At 45.7% G+C, this 23,075-nt stretch overlaps 1 protein-coding gene and 1 long non-coding RNA gene across 2 annotated transcripts in view; one reads left to right on the forward strand and one right to left on the reverse strand.

The window, feature by feature from the left end:
* The window catches only part of Tsp74F (Tetraspanin 74F), a 458,205-nt gene that overhangs the window by 293,188 nt on the left and 141,942 nt on the right, over positions 1-23,075 (reverse strand). The window lies entirely within an intron of this gene.
* LOC142579703 (uncharacterized) lies at positions 16,158-23,021 on the forward strand. Its single transcript, XR_012827434.1, has 4 exons — positions 16,158-17,285; positions 18,027-18,117; positions 20,872-21,057; positions 22,866-23,021. It is a non-coding gene; the product is annotated as an uncharacterized LOC142579703 (long non-coding RNA).

Genomic DNA, 23,075 nt, shown 5'->3' on the forward strand with positions numbered 1-23,075 from the left:
TAGTAGTAAGGAAATAAATAAAAAGGAAAAGAAAAATAAAGGACATGAAAAAGCAAGAAAAAGACGAAACAAACAAAACGTTCGTGTTTGTTCCTTTATTTAACCCATATAGCATAACTACCATATAAAACTTAATATATCTATTGAGCAATACAGCTTCCCTGGTCTTCCATCTTAACATAGTGGAAGGGCTCTGAATTTTTTGTGCTATTCGTCTCTTAGCGTCTCTCCACCTCTTGGAATTATTACTGGGAAATAACTGGAATTAATAACTATTCCAACCTATTTTCATTCCAGTCTCCTGACGTCAAAGTTACCCAACCGCCGACGCAAGCATCGGGCGGTCACCCGCAGCGTTGTTCGAAACGTCCAATCAACGCTCTCCTCGTTTAGAAGACGTCACTATTGTTTCCTTTCAAAGCGAGTAGCATTGCCTACCTTCACCCGTTTTAGAGCGCAGCTCTTACACACCCGTTCCTAGCTTGAGCGACGGCTTCCCTCCGTGTAACCACGCGAACACACTCGTGCCCCTGATGATAGTGATCTAAAGATTTCATTCATAAATTCTTCGCCTCATTATATCGTGAAATGGAAACACGCATCGAGCTGCGCTCAAATTTCGCATTAGGGAGAGTCGTAATCGTCGGACATTTTTTTCTTATCTAATTCGCTGACAAGAGGTGAGGGGCACGCAGAAGTGCAGAGGGTTTCGGTGGGGCCGAGTTAACGCAGTGAAAGTAGATATGACCGGATGAGGAAGGTGGTGCCGGCGTCTGCGATTGGCCCGCTAGCGTTTGCCTTATAGCTAGCGGCGGCTGGTCGAAAATCGCGGCGGCGTGCAACGGAAGCTTCAAAATGCCACTAAAACGGATTCCCACCGAAGAAGAGATGGCGGAGCGATGTCGTGTACGTACCAAAATGGCGCTACAATGTTAGAGTGGCACGTGTAATTTGTATTGTACTCAAATAAATTTGTTCTCCCCGGCAGCTCGAAGTAGCCAGTGCAATAGCGATCGGTGGGCAGACATCTATTCCGTTCGAAACGGGGCGGCCTCCGGCTATACTGAAAAAAAAAAAAAAAAGAAATCTGTTTTTTTATCAGTTTTTTTTCCAGCACGTTAATGCATCTTCAATGCGTACACGTCACTTTGACGTGATGAGTTTATGCGGTTTCATGACGTCGCGTGACAAAAAGGCGGAGTGGGCGCAGCACGAAAGCTTTTTACCAATAGCGGAGGGCTAGTGGCGAGGAAGGTATCGAATTGGAAACGATTATTTTCGTTTTATTCGGTCTAATCATGCATACTCAGTGCGTGCACATGTGGCGGACGGGCGAAGCGGAGCTAGGCCGAAAAATGTTTTACTGATCGTGGAGGGCTCATCGCGTAAAGCGAATAGAAACAGTTGTTCGGAAAAGTTTTTCGTTATAGCCCCCCTCTGTTTGCAGAACCATTCGGGTTCCTTAATCGGCACAGTGTAATCCATGGAAAACCGGATACCATAAAATCGTTGTACATTTTTTCCTCGCGCAATTAATATTCAATGCATGTGAAATAATTTATTAGAATTCACTAGTGCAGCAATGAGCCCATTTGACCTTATATCCGCGGGAATTGTACTGTGATTATTTAATTAAGAATTTCACTGAGTTAACATCTCGGAGAAAGCAAAGAATACTTCATTTTCTTAACCGGGGTAACGCATGGTGTATGCTGTCTAACGCGCTACGTACACGTTGCATTATTAACGAGCGAGAGGTACTAGGAGTGATCGCGAGCCCATAATTATAAGGAGCCAAAGGGGGAAAATCTAATTCATCGTGCTTTCCGGTGTGTGGACAGCCGCCCGATACCGCTCAGGGCTTGCCATCTCAGAACATACATTAACGTGGATTACCGACAGAGTAAATGAACACGATCCTGACATCTATTTTTAATCGGTCTTTCGAGTTGGCATAACGTTACCCTCGCACCGACACCACACGATGTGCGCGTGCAAAGCGTGTATTCGAGGCCATTGGTGCATATTAGGTATTTGGACGCTACATATAAACCATCCATGTATATCAGGTCGATACAGTGGAGCCGTATGACAATACGTTACTGCCATCGTCATTCCACGCACTCCTTACGAGCCTCCACGGAGCGACGAACGCGCGCAATGACGTGTCAAGAGTAGACAAGCTATATACCACACTGCTTCAACCGAAAAGCGTCGATATCCAAGCACGCTTCCGAGATGTGCGGGACTAACTTCTTAACCGAAAAAAAACATTCACAACAGGCATTGAGGGCAACAATATCTTACATTCGGCATATACACGACGCGTCACCAACCTTCACCTGCTTCGCAGAACTTGCCGCGATGTTGCAGCACTTCTTTCTTTTCCTTCCGATGCCGCGGCACTATATATCGTGCCCCTATAGCGCGTTTTCCGAGTAAGAACCCCGCAGATGAAAGTAGCGAGAGTATAACGGAAAACGAGCGTTCAAGAGTGCGGCAGGCCAGGCAGGCCAACCGCGTGTCGCGCTTATCTCCCGGCTTCCGAGGATGCATAGGGGACCAACGGGGGCGGCGATGGTGTCGGAATATCGAAGCAGGCGTTACTCTGGCATCTCCTTCACCTAGATTTGGGCCCCCGCACGGGGACTTCTTTATCGCTTCCTGCCTCGCTTATTCACACCACGAGCGTGGCTCGCTTCGTTTTATTGTTGCCGCTTTTCGATTGCCCGTTTGGGAAGCCAGGTAGCGACTCGCACACGCTCGCAGCGCGACACTTAAGCGCGGGACCGTAAAATTTCGTCCCGTGAATTCCTGCGCGCATACGCGGAGGCGCCGCGACACCGGTGTATACGCCGGACCCTTAATTTTCGCCCGCAAAAGCGGCGACCGCGTATCGGAAACTCGCTTCGCCTTTTTGGAAAGAAACGTGTCTAACGGCTTACGCTTGCAGCTTTTGACTGCGATATATACACTATGGTAGCTGTTTTTTATGCCGGGAAACTGGTATGGGAACAGGAGTGGCTGAGCTGCCCTGACGGCCTGAATACTCTGGAGACACGTTGTGTTTGCCGTTTCTTTTCTTCTCTTTTACTTTCTTCTTTATTATTATTTGATTATGTTATTTTTACACCCTCCGCACGGGGGGGGGGGGGGTAGGAGGGTGGAGGTTGCCGACACGGCGACATTGACTTCGATATCGAGATGGAGCCGTGCTATCGCACCGCAAGTTCCTCATGAATTTCAGTGGCATGTCGTCACGCGTATGGTGCGCCCGATTAGCCTTGAAAGTAGGCACTACTAACCTACATTGCTTGTCAGCAAGGACGTGGGTGTTCATGTTATCGCGTGGCGAGATGTCCTTTCTTTCTTTTTTTTTTCTATATTGTAACAGCGACAGCAACTTCACTTGGTACTTTCGGACGTTGCTGCTAGAACTAGATGGAGGGGTGGGGGGGTGGAAGTGCTTTTATGGCTTGTCCAGATGAACAGCAGCGCAGGTGTCGGAACGCGAGATTAACGGACTCGCTTGTACTGCTTATAGCTACTCAGCAAGGTATCAAGATGGAAAACTTCTGTTCGATGCTGAAGATAAACGTTCAAGGTATTCGTTTTCCCTTGTCGAAGGTTGCTGTAGGTTTAAACGACTTCCTTCTGCCCCCCATTCCGATAAATTGAGCTTCATGCCTCGGTTTAGAGGCCACTGCGTCTCTGTCTACCAAACTCGCGGCTTCTAATCGAACCACAGTTATTCGCTTCTTTCGCGCTTTCTTAGCGACTGGCTCGGAAGCTGGAGTGGATTTGAAAACAGCAGGCATGACAAGAGCCGTTGCTGAAGTAGCGGCGCTTCTAGGCTGGCCCCAGGCAGCTTGTTGCACAGCTGGCGTTGAAGCCAAGTTCAGGACTCGCTTTCACGTCTATGCCACTTATTCGCTACGTGTGTTGTCATTGTAGCCTTTAATTATGTATAAACGCATGCACAGCATCGCTTTTCATATCTTCAACCGTCATCGCTGGTGTGCGATGCGCATAAAAGGAAACAAAGAAAGGAAAAGAAGTATTCTTGTTGCGAAACTAGAGCGAGAATGAAGCAGCCGAAAGCGCGAAATCTCTCATAGAATTATGAAAATGAAAACGCAGAGTAGAATATTAATGGTACGGGACGGGTAGAATATGAACGTTATTCTACAGCCTTTTTTTTATTCATTAGTATTACGAATGTACACACGCCAACGTCTCCTGGCTCTTGCTTACGCAATCAGCGGGTTACGGGGTCGGCATCCGATAATAGAGACACACGTATGACTCCAGTCTTGGCTGTTGTCCAAAAGTGTTCTCCTTCATCTTCTTCCAAGCGTAACGCTTTCTTCCACCGCTCGATTCACGCAGCGTGATACACGCTTCCGCGGTCGTTTACGGGGCTTTCCGCGGGGGCGATGCTCTCTTGAACACGGACGCTAAAAGGCGGCGCGGCATACTTGAGAACGAAATGCTTGCAAGGCAGGTTCGTTGCTGATGCACGCGAGCACACACGAGAGGACGAAAGACGCGAAATGGAGCTAGAGCTGCTTTTCTTTTTTTTTCTTTTCTGCAACACCACGACATGACACGTCTCGCAGCATGTGACAACCAACCTAACGATACACTTTTGCAATCGTTACACTGTCTATACTGACGTCTTCTGCACAGGTCACCTAGAGTCCACACGGATTTCTCATTTTACCTGTACGCAATCTATAACCAGGTCATAAAAGAAAGGAAAACAAATTGGCGGATCCCACGCATATGTTGGAATCAGTAATAGGCTTCGAAGCTTTCTTTGATGAAGATGATGCTGATGAACCTTTGCCATGGCTCGTACCAATTATTATTTGAAAACTAGAAACGCGAAGTAAAAAGAATAAAAAACGCTTACTGAATTGCATTCACTTCTCCTTCTTCCGTTTCCGCGTAGTTTGAATGCATACACTTGCGTTCCATTTGCTTCTTTCTCCACAGTGTGCTTCGCAAAGAAAGTTTCGCTCTTAAAGCTGTTGATAAACAGTGCAACACTTTAGCCACACGCCTCTCTGTATGTGTCGTACGCATGTTTATGTAATCATTGCGTGTTTCATAAATAATATCCCAGTTCAATAGGGTAGCGGCTTGGGTAAGCTGGTATGTCATAATTAGCGGGAGCTACATAGCGCTAAGCAAAGGACGAGTACACAACGACAGTGACAGACGACGAGAAGCGCAAACATGGAACTGATGTCCGCAATGGCAAAGATAGCTTTCTTGCACAACATTGCAGCTCATTCGAGTCTGTGCCCCAGTTTTGAAAGAGACGCGAACATGGCATAAATACCGGGACGAACGCTCTCGCGTCATCGTTGAAGCTGCTCAGAAGACACGGCAGCAGAGCAGTAAACACAGAGCATGACAGAGCCGTAAAGAAGGTATGCGTTAGAGTAACAGCGGAGTAGTCGTAGCTTAAGGGTTTAAAGAACATGGCATTAGGTGCCTAAATTTATCTGAATCACTTTCATTCGCTATATCGCCGGGCAGCGCGTTTCTTAGTTCAATAGCAGTATAAGTAAGAACGATTTGTTGAAGGCATTAGAGGTACCATGCAGACGTTGTAGACTCAGGTTGTTAAACAGACGGTGAGAATTGCGGTTAGGTGCAAGCAGAATTGTGTTCCTGAGGCGTGGGAAACTATAATACAGCTTGTGGAAAAAGGAAAGTTGTGAAATCTTCCTACGAAGTGTTAGACTATGGATGCGGAGGGATGATTTAGTGTCACTTATATGCCAGTCATAGTTTATAGCGATAAAACGTGCCGCGCGATTCTGCACTGCTTCAAGCGAGTTGATAAGGCAAGTCTGGTGAGAATTCCAAATGGCTGAGGCGCATATTCAAGTTTAGTCCGAACGAACGTTTCATAGGCGACCTTGCGTACGGGAACAGGAGAGAGAAAAGTCGATCTTTTAAGGAGGCCAAGCGATTTAGAACAGTCGTTTATAAGTTACATTATGTGTGCAGACCACGTAAGTTGATTAGGGATAGTAACGCTGAGATAACGGTAAGAGACAACTTGAGTTGGGGCTGTATAATTAAGAGAGTACTTAGTGGTTAATGATTTGCCACTTGCGAGTTACACACATGTACTAGCATGTTTTTTTTTCTTAGCATCATTTTTATATTTTCATATTTATTTATTTTTTCGTTCCGTACTCTGGCACAGTAAGTCTAGGTCGGAAGTTTGCGCTTGACGTCGTCTGTCACGTTGTGTGCTCGTCCTTTGCGCAGAGCTATAGCTCACCTGACACACACACACTCTCTCTCTCTCTCTCTCTCTCTCTCTCTCTCTCTCTATATATATATATATATATATATATATATATATATATGTAGAGAGAGAGAGAGAGAGAGAGAGAGGCAGCGGTAGAACTGAGCGTCGCTGAGGTCCACGCCCACGCGCAAGCAACAGATGCATGCAACGTAGCATTCGCTCATTCCCCGCGAAACACTACCGACAGCATTTCTCCGCAGCACCTATGTGGGCGCCTGGCTTTATCAACCGCTTTCGAAATCGACGTAAGGCTCGCTTCACTGTACACTTCCCGCAAAAAAGAAAAAGGAAAAGACAGCACCGACTGCTCGAGCACGTATACCGAAAGTAATGATAACGCACAAAGAGCACTTTAGCCCAGCACCAGGGAGGCCGCCTTCCCCGCTTCCAACCGCTATTAACCGGTACTGCGAGGGCCGAGAGAGTGAACGCTGTGAAAGAAAAAAAAAATATATAGGAGGAGGATGAGAATAAAGGACGAAAAGAAGATGAAAAAACAAAAACAAAACGGAGCATGCAAAACTGGATGGTTTCTCTCTTGAGTAGCAGTTGCGACCGGCAGCTTGTTGTAAAAGTCAAGACCAAGAAGGCGGGAGCTAGCCCCAGTTTCGGGACGGGGGGATGGCTGGGAAAGAATGGGAGGGGAGAGAGGGGGCCGACTAGCCCGCCTTCGCGTGCCGCCGTGTTGTTTTTGTAGGGACGCGAAAAACGCGCGCACGTGAGAACACACGCGCGCGCAACTCGAAAGTGCCCGCTCTCGGGCCCACGCTGTGTATACATATTGTAGTATATTGTCGTCGGTCCACTTAACTGCGCAACCCTTAAAATAAAAGAACTGGCGCAAGCGCTTTCCAGGCCCTTTCCGTTTCTTATTAAGCGGCTCGTTTGCTTGTTTTATATATGTTTTCCCCTAGGATAGCGCTCTTAATTACTTCTGTCTCAGAAGTTTTTTTTTTTTTTTCGTTCACTCTTTCACTGCAGCCACTAACTCGCACTTTTCTTCGACGCGGACTTACGTACGTGGTATAACAGCGTAGGGGCCGCTTTGCTCCCTGAGAATGTACGAACGGAGGCGGCATCGGAGGAGCGCCGTCGTTGTTTTCATTTCATAATTGAGGCGTTTGAGGAGAGGGTCGCAACCAATGGCGGCGCACGGCGTCCCCCCGGCGACGCCAATGTGTGACACAGCTGCGTTACCGTTGGCCCCCCCACTTCGCTCGGGCGAGCGCCAAGCGGCGCGCTGCCGCCTTTCTAGCCTAAAGCAGGGGTTCCTAACGACAACGAAGGTGCCGAGAGGGGGAGCTGGAGAAAGGAGAAGAGAGAGGGAGGGGGTGCGAGTCCCAATTAAAGCGCGCGCTTGGCACGAGAAGAGAGTTTTCGTGCGGCGAAAAAAAGAAATAATAAATAAAGAGTGAAGCTAGACGATTGTAAGAAGAGAACAAATAAAGTGGCCACTGAAGGCGAGAAGGGGACCAGACCCGAAGCCGGCAAAAGAGGGTGAGCAGCTTGGGAAGGGGGAAGAGTTCGGCCAGATAAATGCCGAATTGATAAGGCGTCCTCCCCGGCGCGAAGAAATGGGACACGCTGAAATTGCGGCCGATCGGCAGGCAGAGCGTTGCTCACGCGCGCGCGCGCGCCTTCTCCTCCAGCCGTGTTATCCCCGCTCTCGCGTTAGCGCGCCTCGAGCGCACCTCTACGAAGACGCGGTGGAGTTGCGCGCAAAACGCGAAAAACGCGCGCGCGCCAGCCACGGACAGCTGCGCGGTCGCCCGACTTCTCGAGGCGCGTGCCGCCGGGCTGCTTCCGGGGTGAGAGGGAGAGGAGGGTGAGCGCCTGCCCTTGGGCGCGACGCGGATCTCGGACTCGCGCCTCCGGCCGCGTTCATTTGTGCCGAAATAGGCTGCTCAATGTGTAGTAATGTGGCATGCATCTAAGTTGGGCAAATTCACTGCCACAAGCTTCTAGTGCGTAAAATGATTAAGCTCATGGCACATTCGACTGGTTTCCGAGCGCTCCTGCGAAGCTTCAAACGTCGTTTGGTAATGTAATTAAGCTTTATCATGACAATAAGCACGTTACTACAGTATTAGCAAACCGGAACAATGCTAATAAAGTCATTTGTCTCCATAATACAGCTTCATCGTCGTTATACGCGGCCATCAGAGCTGTTTGAAGGCGCTCTCAAATAAAACCAGTCGAATATACCATTAGCAACCATGAAGACTGGGAGATATTCGCTGCAAATTGTACTTGAAATTAAAGTTAATATTTAAATCCGCGACCTGGCGTCATCGACAATTTTATGACGTAATTACACGAAGCGAAAGTTGCTGACATCGTGCTGACGCCCGTTAAAGGCCAACTGCAAGGCAGTTTTGTACAGTGTAAAAACGTAGTTTCATATAGTGTTATAGAAGCGTCACCGTGCAAAATTTCGGGTTTGAAATAGAAATAGATATAGACTTCTGATACCTAAACTGAACAAACAAACAAAAAAATGAGGCTCCCTTTACAGTCGCAGGATGTGAGGCAGAACCCGGCCATAGAGAACCGGCGTGGCGCCTCGGCATGGCCTCCGAGATGAGGCAGAAACCGCGTTACGCTGTAAATTTCGGAGGCCATGGTCTGGGTATGCGCGTCATATCGGCTAAACATTCACCAGGTGCACGCTTCGATTGTCTTCTTCAGTGGTATTTAAATGCTGCTAATAATACACTTAGACAATTAACAGCTCTGAAGCGTCGACAAAAGGAACTCAATAGTGTAAACAGCTACTCATTTATGACCAATTTAGCCAAATTGAAATTTTGTTGACCGTGTCCTTTTAAGGCGCACTAAAGAACGACACCCATGCCATCCCAGATTGATGCATTATTAATTAAAAACTAATGTTTGCGCTGAATTCACGGTAACATGTTCCTTACTCGAAGAGAAAGCGAATGCTGCACTTCCACTATTTCTCTTTATTTCCTGCCGAAACCTCAGCGTCTTGATGTCGTGATGTCGCAGATTTCAAAGTATTTTCTGCTACAGGGTCATCCTGACACTGTAAAGTTCCAGAAAGTTGCTAAGTTTCGGTCTTCGTTTCCTTCTGAGTTTGATGCATAGTGTGCATCGTTACCGATAAAAAGTCAACCCAAGGAGACACCGCTGAAATATGTGACGTCACTGCGAGCTAGTGCTGAACCATCAAGTAGGCGTCGCCACCCATCTCCCGTCTTATTGCATTCTATTTTCCTTTCTTCCCGGCTCATGAATCCCCCTCCCGCAGTAAGAGTGACTTTTGTATTTCAAAGCAGTAACGCGCTGCTACAGGTCGACGCATTTTTCTCTTTAGTGTCTGTTTAGTTATCAAGTCAAGAAATACTGTTCGTTCAAACCAAGTGCTAGAGAAGCCGTACGATATATGGTTGCTACTAAATTAAGGGGGCGTCAACACGTGGGACGGAAACACGTCGAAGATTGCACTGCACTCGTTTGGCTGCGAAAAAAAAAAAAGCCAACGGAGAGGCACGGACGCGCATAGAAAGATAATTTGTCTCTAATCTCATTTGTTCCATGCTGCCAAAACAGGAGCATCCACCACTTACCGAGACAGTAATTGCAATCAAAGAAAGGATATGGGGCGTGTGGCTGGTGTAGGAAAAAAAATATCAATTGATTGCTCTACTGTACACATTTGGTAAATGAGATCGGGACCTAAATGACAGCCATCCTCGAGATCGAAGATCGATGACGTTCGGAACGGGCAAGCAAAAGGGCGTCATGCACCGGAGTTCCTTCTGTCCGTGTGCTCCGCCATAATCACCGGATCACGTATTCACATCTGTCTCGGCTTTCGCTCCAACGCTCGCAACAAATTTAATTAAAAGTCCGACGCCCCGTTAATATATAAGCTGGCGTGACGCAACCGGTGGGGATATTGGCCAACGTTTATAGAAGCCTAACATTGGCCTCATCCAAGAATGACTGATGATGCCTGTAACGTCCGAGAGCTTCACAATGAGCTGAGAATCAGTCTATATTAGAGGGCTTCAGATTAGAATAAATCAAATTTAGATGGGCGATCACGTGGAGAGATTGGAAGCATGCGCTTACTGCTACTTCATTTAGCTTCTGTACACTGCCTAAGGCGGATATAAGTGATAAAAATTACTGGAAAAAGTGCCTATCTACATGGAAGAAAAGAAACTTGAACGAACAGTGAAGGACGTAATGCCACTCTTAAGCGCGCCAGATAATGAAGGCCTGCTTGTGCTTTCCTCCTTCTAACTTCGGGGAGGGGTGTGTGGGTGGTGGGTGGTGGTGGAGTAGGGCGAACTTGTGGGGGGGGGGGGGGTAGAGGGTGATGTGAACCTATATTAAACTACAAGAGCGTCTTCACAATGCACGTCCGTGGCAATGCGACCGCCAAGGCCTGCAATCGGACGCCCGACCTCACGGTCAACAGCACAGCGCTAATCATCTATAGCCATACCATGCCAGAGCGGCGGGTAGCTTCCTCCTAGAGGACAACGATTAGACGGAGCATCAAGCAATGGAGGACGGAGCAAAATGCTCCCGCCCTAAGCAGTTCAGCGCCTATTGAATTCTCGCGCCCTCATAATGCGCAACAGCAGTTCTTAAGTATATTCCTCAATCATCAAACAGATAGATAGATAGATAGATAGATAGATAGATAGATAGATAGATAGATAGATAGATAGATAGATAGATGGATAGATAGATAGATAGATAGATAGATAGATAGATAGATAGATAGATAGATAGATAGATAGATAGATAGATAGATAGATAGATAGATAGAAATGAGCCACGAAAGAGGCAGGCAAGTTAAACGGAAGATAGATATTCAGCTTGCTACCCTGCAAACACCTGCCGTAACCGTGAGATAAGATCTCGAGAACGGAACGCTCGCATTGTTCACTTGCTGTTCAGTGCCCCGATCGGGCAGGACGACAACGTGTCGACAGTAAAGAAATCCTGACGGAAACAGAGTGGCCTGCAACGAAGTTCAACGCTGCGCCCGCGAGTCGGCACGTGGCGTGTAGCGGACGCCTTTACTCATTCAAAAGTCTTGTGTAGATTCGAATATATATATATATATATATATATATATATATATATATATATATATATATATATATATATATATATATATATATATATAGAACGCAGCTTGCTCCTTGTTGCAAACGCTTAATTGTTAATCTATTTATTTGCGCCTTCATACAGCGTGGCTCTCGTAGTGGAAACCCAAGAGGCGACCAATTAGCGGACCGCCTCACAACGACCTCCATGACGGGAGGTTCGCTCGCGCACCGGATGGGCAGGAGGGGGGGGGGAGGGGTTGCAAGAAAACTGTTGGCTAGCCCGGCGCGAAAGCACCAAGCGAGAGGACGCGCACGATTGATGAGCGCTGCCGAAAGCGCATTGGCGATCCAAGTAAGAACACGAAAGCGAGAGAGACGCTAATAGATAGGCACCCGGAATAAAAGGCTAAGCGGACCAGCGCGTTGCATCGGAACCATCGCTCGGGCCACGCCCGCTACATGGAAGAGCTTCGTGACGCCTTCACACTGTATAAGCAGCGCAGTGTTTCCCGTTGCAGCCACGAAAGCGCGTCGAAGAAGCGTTGTCTGCAGGCTCCCGCTTCCAAGCGGCAAGCCCACGCAGCTATGGGCCCACGCAGAGAACGAGGCAGGCGTGATCGCTTTTCGGTACGGGAGCCTAATTGCATATTACGGGGACCGCGCCGCGCTGTACACCACATGGTCTTCAAAGGGCTGCGCCTGTGAGCATGTATAGAAGGCACGGCAAGCAAGCAAAGCTGCCCCACGGATGCGCCGTGGTTGCGCCCCGCAAATGAAAAGTGGCGCGCCGACGCGAGAGATCGCCGCCTGCGATGACCACAACCGAGCCGGGCGCTGGCACGTTGCCTGTTCGATGTTGCATTATGGGCGCGATGGATGCGTAAGGCCGCGACGCAAAGCAGCGTACGACGGCGGTTTTTCCACTGCTTTGCCGCAGTTCTTTGTGTTTGCTTCGAGCTGTGACTGAGTATAGAGCGCCTTTAACGGCGCAACGATTAATAATTGTGGCGCTTAACGTCCCTAAACTGGGCACAGCGGGTTACGAAAGTACCCCGTGATGGAGAGCGTTGGATTAACGTTGAAACATGGCGTTCAAGCGTTTCCTGCCTTCCTATGCTCCCTCGGAACGTGGGCTGGCGCAATCGAGAACCGAACCCACGACCTCGAGCTTAATATAGCAGAACTCCAATGACGTCCACAGCCACTGCGGCAGGTTGCGTGAAAAATTGGGCCCCGAAGTATACGGCGGGTTCTTGATGCATGTAGGTTTGAGCATTTATTTAGACCTGCGACGTTTAAACGATCGCTGAAACATGGACTTGTGTTTCTTTTTGGGCGCTCCGGTACCTTTTCGGTGCCTACACTTGTATGTGCGTGCGTACATTCGCACATGCAAGAGAGTATAGCGAAGGCAGACTGGTTTCCATCTCTGAAACTTGTCCGACAAATTACCCATTTCATACGTACATAAATTTCCACTCTTTATGGTCACCACCTCAGCAGCCCTGCGCAACAAAGCGGCTGAGCCGACCAGAGGCATCCCTATAGCTGCTGCAAAGATTTTGTATTTGTGGCCGTGTGTGCCTGTACTACGCGATTAGGATTACTGTGGACACGTGATGCGTGTATAGTAAGGCCAGTTGTAGTGATCAGGCGCTGATAGAATTTCGGGACCTGTAATTTTTAAACAGGTGAGAATTAATGAGACGCGATGATTAGTGAGCGTATGTATCTCGGTGCCGTCTGCCCTGTGTGAAAAAAAAAGAAAAGTAAAGAAAAAAATACACATATCTTGAGCATAATGTATAGACTGAAATGTAATACTATAAATGTGCTCCTAGCATGTTTTGACCACTACTGAAGTATACATTTCACCACGGGGAATGCACAAAAGGCAAAACCGCTGAAATCATCGCATTTTAACGCAGATCTCATGGGTCTTCCGTAAAGCTAAACTTTCTTTTCTTTTTTTCCTTACTGTTATACTCACATTTACGGCACGGATTTCACGTTGTGATGGTACACTTAAACATGCAAAAGTTGGGTCACGTAAAGTTGAGAGCCGCAAAGTGAGGCACCTGACACTCTGGACCCATGAGGCACAGCTAAGTTACTGCGCAGTGGATTATATATTTATGTACGCTTTTGCTGTGCACATTCACATGAACATTACTAATAATTAAAATTAAATTATGGTTTTTAACATCCCTAAGCTGCACAACGGCTTATGGGGTGTAAAGAAAGGCGCCGGGTCAATTTTGCCCACCTGGGGTTTCTTGCTGTGCTTCTAAAGCACGGTAACAAGTATTCAGGCGCCGCCGTGATGGGTAGGGCTGACAGCTGTATAGAGGAAGGTCATCTTGTAGTTCGTTTAAAAACTGTAGATGGGGCGCAAATTTGTACCTTGACGACAATGCAATACAAATTGTTGCCCGAAGACCAGTAATTTAAAGGGACACTACGACGGCAACTGTATGCCATGGCTGTACATATTCGCACATTTGTAGCTTTTCCTGCGTTAAAACCAAATGCCGCACTCACCGCCCCCGTCTTCGACTTGCAGTTGTTCTTTCGCTTCGGAGAATGCAGGCAAGACCGACGGAACAGCGCTACGGGAAAGCATTGCTTTGAAAGGTACTTCACACGACTTCAGTAAGTCGGCGCTGAACTCGTAATCCTCTGGACAAAAAGGCAGCGAGCACACTATGCGATTTTCGGCTCTTTGCCAACGTGCTGTGGCAGAGGTACGGCACTTAACCACTTCGAACAGAGAGGTTTACTCGTTGGCACACAGTGATAAGTAACGTTGGATTCGCCGCTGCAACTGCCCTTGGCCAAGTTCCGCGGACCGTTCGCGCTTCCCACGACATCACATGGACGTGGCATTCTCACTGCTTGTTCCAAATGCAAGTTTCGCGAGCCACCAGAATCAGCGCAGGACGACGCGATAACGAAACAACTGAAACTCCAAAGCGCGCGCGGCGCAGAGTCGAGCGAAAACGAAACCTTTCGACCGACCACCCATAGTACTGAAGGGTAACGACAAAATGTAATTTTTTTTAGAATCGAACAGAAGTAGACAAGTGGCATTTTGTTCCGTCTTATAACCTAATGATATGATCATTTCAATATGAGTGAGTAGTTGAGTACTAGTGACATAAATTATGATGAGGAGTGCTTTCGTCATCGGGCTGGTACCGGAGTGTCACTGGGGGGTCTCAAATCGTGTCATGCATTTACCTCAATTTCTCGGTTACTAAAGCTCTGTTCGCGATTATATTGACTCCTTAGACATTGTAGAGCATTGCTTTATCATTTTAACTTGACTTCCTAGTAACCTTTACTGTCCCTTTAAGCGAAGTGTCATTTCGGCAGCTTCTAAATGTGCATCTCTTGCGATAAACCGCTCGCTTTCGAAGACGTAAATTTTTGTGGCTGTTTGATCTATGGAAAAGGCACGTGCTTACTTAAGGGAACCGGGCACTCGCCGACAATGCTACGTGGCTGTGCCGGTAAAGCGGGGACGATTATACTTTCTAATCCCAGTTCGCAGATGCCATCACTTGAAAAAAAAAAAGCAATATGCTGGAATCACGATCGCCGCAGTTGATATACAAGCAGCGCTTTTATATGCAGAAAGATCAAGTCGTGTGAACGTTGTTTTTTTTTTTTTTGGGGGGGGGGGGGGGGGTTGCCAACCAGCGCGCGCCCACTTCGAAGGTGGGGCGGACGGGAGGGTCATTCGCAGTGACGTCACGCCGTTAGCAAAGAGGGAGAGGTCTATTCAGTAACATACAGCTACACTGTAAAAAATTTCCGTAATTTTACGGGGGATTTCTGTCATTATACGGAGAACTGCAGATAAAAATACGGAAAGTATGTCATATTTCAAAAATACGGCAAAATCTGCCGTTAATATACGGAAAGTGCTCTCCGTATTCAGCTTTACGGACATTTTCACTGTAATCATATAACGGCTATACACTGTTTTGGACGAAACAGAGAGAATTCCGTATTTTTGTTATCTGAACATCCGTATATTGTGAGAAAATTTAAGCTGTCTGAATGAGCGCTCGTACTCATAAAGTTTCAGCTAACAATACTTTATTGAACACGCAAACTGTACGCATTATGAAGTTGCGTACAAAATGTGAGAGCTAGCCTTCTACCAAAAGCTGCAATAACAGATCGTATAAATATATATACGCATCTTCTATTCCGGTCGCAGTTTGCCGCGCATATGGGCTTTGTAACGCTGATCATATGCGCAAATATATGCGTGTTCTCGCAATGTTCTCAAATTAAGCGCTTTTATAGTTAATAACACAGCATATATGTTTAAGTGAATGAAGAGCCGGGGACATACGTGCATACGTAAACAAGCTTGCGGCACTCAGGTGCTGGTGCATTTACGCCAGCATTTACGCCATATACGCCAAAAATTGTGCGCACTCTAAATCAGTACCGAAACGCAGGGAGTGGTATAATGACCGTAACTGCGTTTACATTTGGCAATAAATGGTCTCGAAGGGGACTGGCGGCCTATAGATCCAAGTACAACGGTCGGAGGAAATTTTCGAATGTGGCAAGCAATTAAACCAAATGTCAAAGGGCACTGCTGAACTGCAATGTAGTTGGTTGAACTCATTCCCATGATATTTACCAAATATCTCGTCTCTGACAATAACTGCCCGTTCATTGAGACAAATCGATTACGCATAATCTTCACTGTTCATGTGTTAATTCTTGCGATAAGATGTAATCGCAAACATTTGGCGCTTCATCTTGAAACAAGACCGGTAAGCGCGCTCGTTCTTGTACGGTAGAATAAAGAACGCGAACATGCACCGACATGTGTGAACTACTGGAAGGTGACTGAAGATGAAGGACCTATTACCGTGCTAGTACTGTGTATACTGTCAAAAAGAAGAAAAAAATAATACGGAAAGACAGAATGCCCAGTGTCGAGATGTAACGATTCAAGCTTTATTTCTTTTTGACCTAGAATGCAACACCATTAGTTCCATGTGCTTTATGCATGGGTAATGTTATGACACAACTCATTATTTACCCGTTCATTACATGCACCAACCAGCCCAAATTATCACTGTACTAGAGCTTATGGACGCATCGCAGTGCACTGCTTTGCACTTTATTGTAGCACAGGGGTTTGCTATCGCCAGTAGCGAATGCTTTGGTTGACCTCCCTGCCTTTCAGCTTTTTGAATTCTCTCTCCCTTTGTATAAAACGCACTAACTTGTGGGAGAGAAAGCGTTCTCCTCTTTTAGAATTCAATTAATTGTCAAGCAATTATATTGCAGTTCGAGTAACTAGAGCACAAATGCGAAAACGAAACCGATTCTGTTCGGTTCTCCGCGCTCAGAGTGCGGCACCAGGGGGCAGCACGCGCTGCGCGTCCGTTGGAGTGGCGGACGGAGCTGCACATGTGTAGTCAGCCGGCATTTTTCGAGTCGTGTTGTAAGTGTTGTTAATTCGCCGTAAATATCTCTTGATTTGTACTCAAGAGTGGAGCAAGACCCCAAGGAAGAGAGACTGACGCATCGGGAGCGAAGAACAGAAACGATGGATGGTTACGCTGCTTGGGTCTCGGCACGTTCGAATTGGCAAAGTTCCGAATTTGTCGCTGTGTCGTGTACGCTTGTGCGCTCGTCATTTGCCGTCATCGCGCGGAGATATTTGCGCTGGATGTCTTTCACTTCGTGTACAAAACTCTGCACGCTGCGGCATCGAAGAAGTTGTCCTGTGTTTGGGTGCACGTATGCGCTTGGACACGGATAGCCTGCTTGCTCTCAACGGGTGTTCAACAGTCTACGCGCGCTCGTAACTTGCTCATGAGGTAAGCCCATTTTAATCTTATTTGGTTTGCATAACGTAGGTGTTAAAATGATGTGTGGTTAGCCGGTGTCGCGAACAGAAGTATTGTTTCAAAAGACCACTATGCAACGTCTTAGGGCAAAAATGACGCATGAATGGGGAAAGGGATCACCCTATCTTTTCAGATCGATTCCAGTCGTAGCGCGATTGGCTCGATCGCAATTTCCGTGAGGTACTTCTAACCTTTTGTTCACTCGCGTTAAAAGCGTAGAATAAAACTGCGTTCAGTTGAGCTCTTGTATTGACGCTTGTATTGGCTTGAGAGCATACTGTATCCGATACAAGAACTTCTGTTAAAATACGGAAATAAATGTTCGAGGCAATAGCAGTCGCTCACTACCTGTGATCGTTACTTTCTTGCTTGGGTGCACGTTTTAATTGTGACCAGAAAAAAAAGTTCTTTGCTCTGCTGTGTTTCCTTGGTGCAACTTTTTGCGGTGCAGCAAGACGTGTTCCTTCGAATGATGTCTGGGCAGTCAAGGCATTCGTGTCAGTAAGCAAGCAGTAAACGGGGTATCAGTGCGAAAAAATTTGGACCTACAAGAGAAGCGAATGGTATCATCATAGACTCTTTTATTTGACGAATAATTCAGTTGTGTTACTAAAGCGGAGAGTGGATATGCATGAAAGTCAGATTGTATTGATACTCAGCAAAAACAAGGTAACTTATCATTACTAATCAATCCTTTTCTTTTACTGAAAGGCAAGTTGCTGTTGTGCTGGAGCTGAGAAGAGGTCTGCTGCCTGCAATGGGTCCATCTCTCTCAAGTTATTGCAGTATTGTAGCTCTCAAGGTGAGTGGATTTTTTTCTCTTAGCTATTTGCCACCTGAATCATGACCGTTTACTTAGCTGTGTAGGTGATCACTGTTAGTGACATTGGAGTGCTGGTGGACCAGCACTCCTTTATGATTGCAACGCATATGACAGAGTGCAGCTGTGGCAGTATGCAAAGGTGTTAATCTATAAGCCAAATTAGGTTCTTTGAGGTAATATGTTAATATATTGATGACATTGGATTGTGGTCTAGCAGGCAAAAATGCTAAACAAGAAGAAATTTTAATTTGCACTTGGTAAGATGTGCAAGCAATTCAGGCTGTTATACATGAAATGGGACATTTGTAGATGTCTTCTACAGTGCTGCAGTCCTGAATTGCTTCAGAGTTGAGTGATACCACTATAATTTCTCTGTAGAGCATGCAGCACAGTTTAGCATTGGGGGAGGCTGGCATCAACAGGCGTCTACTTACTGTGAAGTTCAAATGAGGTGTTACTGTTAGGGTGAATATATATAATTTATGGTTTAATTCTAATCTTGTGTCAGGCAGACATAGTTTACCCACTTGGTTAAACAATAGAGATGTAATATCTATGTATACAAGTATTACCCATTCATTTATGCCATTTAGACAATGGCATAAATGCGTGGGTAATACTTGTGTACATAGACAATACATCACTATTGTTTAACCAAGCGGTGCCCCTGCATGCTAAATTTTACAGGGCTATTATTAAGTAATGTCAGCTTTTGTTGTAACATTAAGGCACCTTTTATATTATTACAGATTACCACCATTGTGCACCATCATAGTGTGATATTTACACTAAATGTATTTGACTTTGCCATAAAACCCTGCACAGCAGTGCATCATGAAATTTTTTTTTTATAGTTTCTGGCCTCAGAATGCACTTCACGTTATATTCTTGTTTGCAACAAGACTATAATGCAGGTTTCTCTCCTTATGTTTTGTGGCACTTCAAACTGCGGCGAGCTAAACCACTGGGCAGCAATACTGGATACGCTACTGCGTGTGGAGCTGTCTTCAAACACACACAAGGAATACATCATTGCTTTTTTAGCTCAAAACAACGGACACAAGAAAGACGACAGAACAAGGTGCTACTCTCAACTGACATCACTTTATTGCGTCCCTCCTTTGTAGACAGCAGAATCTAGAAGAACATGCGCTGTGAATACCCATGTGCAGCAACCACCAACATCTGATCAAAAAAGCACACTCATGCGACAGAATCCAAAAAAAAAACATATTGAGCACTGTACGAGGTTAAAGAAAGCACACTAATGCACTGTGACCCCAATGACTGTATGAAGAAAACTTCCGATAACTCTCTGGCGGAGGTATCACGGCTCTTTTTCAAAATCATAGCATCACGAAACATTGCGAACCTAAGCGATCCATACCAACAGGCACAGGTTCCCATTTGGCTCAACATTGTAAAATATGGAAGTGCAAAGCCATGTTTCGTGATACTTCGATTTTGAAAAAGTGCTGTGATACCACCGCCCGAGAGTTATCGGAAGCTTTCTTCATACAGTCATTGGGGTCACAGTGCATTAGTGTGCCTTCTTTAACCTTGTGCAGTGCTCAATATGGTTTTGTGGATCCCGTCGCATGAGTACACTCTTGTGATTGGTTGTTGGTGGTCTCTGCACATGGTGCTCACTGCGCATGTTCTTCTAGATTCTACTATTTATAAAGGAGCGACGCAATAAAGTGATGTCAGTTGAGTGTACCGCCTTGTGCTGGTCGTCTTTCTTGTGTCCATTGTTTTGCGCTTAACAAAGTATTTATGGATTCACACCAACTAGCCCGCCAACACATTGTGTTGCGGGCACTTCTGAAGTACTGTCTGTCCAATAACCTTGGTGGCATGGAAGCGCCGTCCACTTCTATGCGTTGCTTTCTGTTTCATTGTGGCATCACATCACATTATAATCATAATGTGTATGTACTTTTTCCAAGAGACCCATATTCCTATCCTTGTGCTATATTTGCTGTCGCATTATTTATGTGCAAATGACTGACCAGTGCTCCAAGCTCCATTTTATCGCAAAGTAAACTACTGGTACCTAAACAGTTCTGTATATCAGAAAACCAAAGCTGAACTGCCGAACAGTACCAAGCGGCAGCCTTAGTGCAGTGTCAAGTAGTCAGATTTTATTGGTCATGCAGAGGTGCACAGGATAGCTCTTTATTACTTGCTGAATAATTAAGCTGTGTGAAAACTGAGTATTTACGTAGCTTCAACCACATGCTGTTGGCCATTGCTCCTGCCCTCATCAAATGTGGAAGATTATCAAGGCATTTCCTATTCTCTTTTTTCTTATTACAGTGGGATTACTGCATGCGTAAGTAGGAAACGGATCACATAAGCAATCAAAACCCAACAATGTGTAAACATGGAACATTGATTGTACAGTTTGATGACCCAGAATAAGTAGAAATACACCATAAATGATTGACAATTAACTTTTACTTGACACAGGGCTAGAGCATACAGTAAGCATACTGTATGCTCATACGGTGTCACATCAATTTAAATTTTAGTGTAGCTTTACAGTGTACGCTTCTATTGTTGCATTCTGTCAGAGGAATGGTAATGTTTCGCGTGTATAGCAACTAGACTGTCTATATACAGTAGTAAAAATGTGTGAACTGTATTTCTTAATGATTTGATAGAATGTGTAGCACAATAAAGCCAGACAATCAACGCACAGTGATGTGACTTTCTCTGCACATGTTGCAGGTTCAAAAAAAGTATGGTGGAAGCTGTTGCCAAGGTTCCGACCAGAAAAGACAGCCAGTATAAAAGGGTACACGCCACTGATCTCTACTACAGGAGATGAACAGCACATCGAGCGCCCTCGACTGAAGCTGGCCTTGTCCCGGAAGTTGGTGCTTCACAACTTTGCGGCAGCACTTTGTTGCACGGGTGTGTGGCATTTCTTCCCCTAACATGCCTGCCTGATGTGCCATAACCTACCCAAGCAGTGTTTCGAGGTGTCCAGAATTTTTCCATTGTAGTGTCTACAGTGTCGCTAACATAAGTGGCTTGCAATGGAAACACTGGTAAATCAGAAAAAACTTGATGTAAGAGAACACTATCGTATACGGGTTCAGATTGTCATAAAAGTGCTTACCAGACATGTAGAGACCTCCTAAAATGTGAAAAACCACAAAGAAAAGTTTTTCGGCAGCAATATTATCTGATCGCACGCACTAGTTAGTCCACCATATGCCCTGCTTCCAGGACAAGCGACTGCATGACATCGCATTTCCACTGGCTTCACCTGCATCCGGTGCGGTGTGCTGCATCCAGCGAAACATGTTAGAAATCAGTGGTGCACAGTGTTTTCTGTCCCCTTTCTCGACGCCTACTGAACACATGTTAAACTGTTTCCAAAGCAGACAAACAGAGGGAAAGGGCTCTGAACACATTGCATTTTAAAGTGGCTGGTACTGGGTAACACAAGTACTGTGGCATAGTAGATTTGCACCAGGCAACCTGGGCGCCCAAAAAGGCTGCTGTTTACTTGCAAATGGCCAACATATTGTGAGCATGTTGAAGTACTCTTTTTATTCTCATCGCTTATTTAGCTAATGGAGACAGCTTTCACAACTGAAGAAGCCTTGGAAGCATGAAACACTTCACAAAACCAGCTTCAATATATCGTGTCTGCATCACAATTTCATGGCTGCATGAGTGAACCCTCTGGTTAACATGTAAGAGAGTTCATGATGTTTGCCATGCATTATCCACTTTATTTAGAGGTCAACCCTATCTTGAGATTTAAGCTGATGTTGCGTCTAGAGAAATTATGGCCGAGAGCCAGCTTTTGAGAATACAGATTGAGCTTGACAGGTTAAATGCCAGAACAAGTCGTTGAGGATTTCAGATCAAGAATCTTCAAAGGCCAGTTCATTTAGTGGTGTTAATATTCTGCTCGAAGTTGTTGATTGTTACGTTCATATGGTGCCCAAGCATTGCGGTAACAACTTCACTTGGAGTACATAGCAAGGGTGTATTCGATGTAAGCTTCTGGCTTTTTTTCTGTGTTTTCAAAAACTGGTTTCTTGTTCAGTTTAAATTTTCAAATTTTGCATTGTTGATTAGGTGTTGTGTCCTGTTTCCTTTTCCTGCAGCTTCTTAGTTAAACATCTGAATGGTGAACACAACTTGACCTTTTGCTTGATTGTCTAGATTACATGCCCTCGATGCAAAACAATTTCACTTCAAAACTGCTTGTTCCATACTGAAAGAATAACTTTGAAGCAGCCATAGCCACCAATAACACGCAAGAGATGATTATGAAAATTTTAATATTGTTTTTGAGGGTGTCTTAACTATCATGCACCAAGATTTAGAAATATGTAAATGCGATGTAACTAGACAAAATGAAGGTGATGTTTGCCATCGCTTGGAGATACTCTGATTATATTGTGCATTCTGCCTAATTACATAATTCTTAATTAGTTATTAAATATCTCAAATAATTAAATGAAATGTGTCAACGAAAAGTTGTAGAGCAATATGAAAGCCTCCTGATACACTTTTTTGTTACTCTTACTCATTGTGTGCTACATAAAAGTGTTTTTCCAAGGAATAAGCCTGCGAATACACATAAAGTGTCTTGAGTGGCCAGTCATGTGTCAGTTTTGTGGTGCAAAGCCACGAATACAACTTAAATGGGTTCTTTTAAGAAAAAGACTTAGCTCAGCAAATTATCTTTCTATGTGCAGCCTGTGGAGACAAGGTTTCTTAGACATGGCCATGGCCCTCAAGGAAGATGCCGAGGCCACAGGCAGTTCCTCCAGTGACCGTGAAAAGGTCCCCTGGGGCACAAGTCTGGTTTGGCACCCCCACCTTTCTCCTGCAGCTTTTCTGTCTACTTAGCTGACCAGGTGGGTCAATGATGGCAAAGGGAAAAAAGAATCAACAGCATCAAACGC

Source organism: Dermacentor variabilis, chromosome 4, assembly GCF_050947875.1.
Source record: "Dermacentor variabilis isolate Ectoservices chromosome 4, ASM5094787v1, whole genome shotgun sequence".
In the NCBI taxonomy this organism is placed as follows: Eukaryota; Metazoa; Arthropoda; class Arachnida; order Ixodida; family Ixodidae; genus Dermacentor; species Dermacentor variabilis.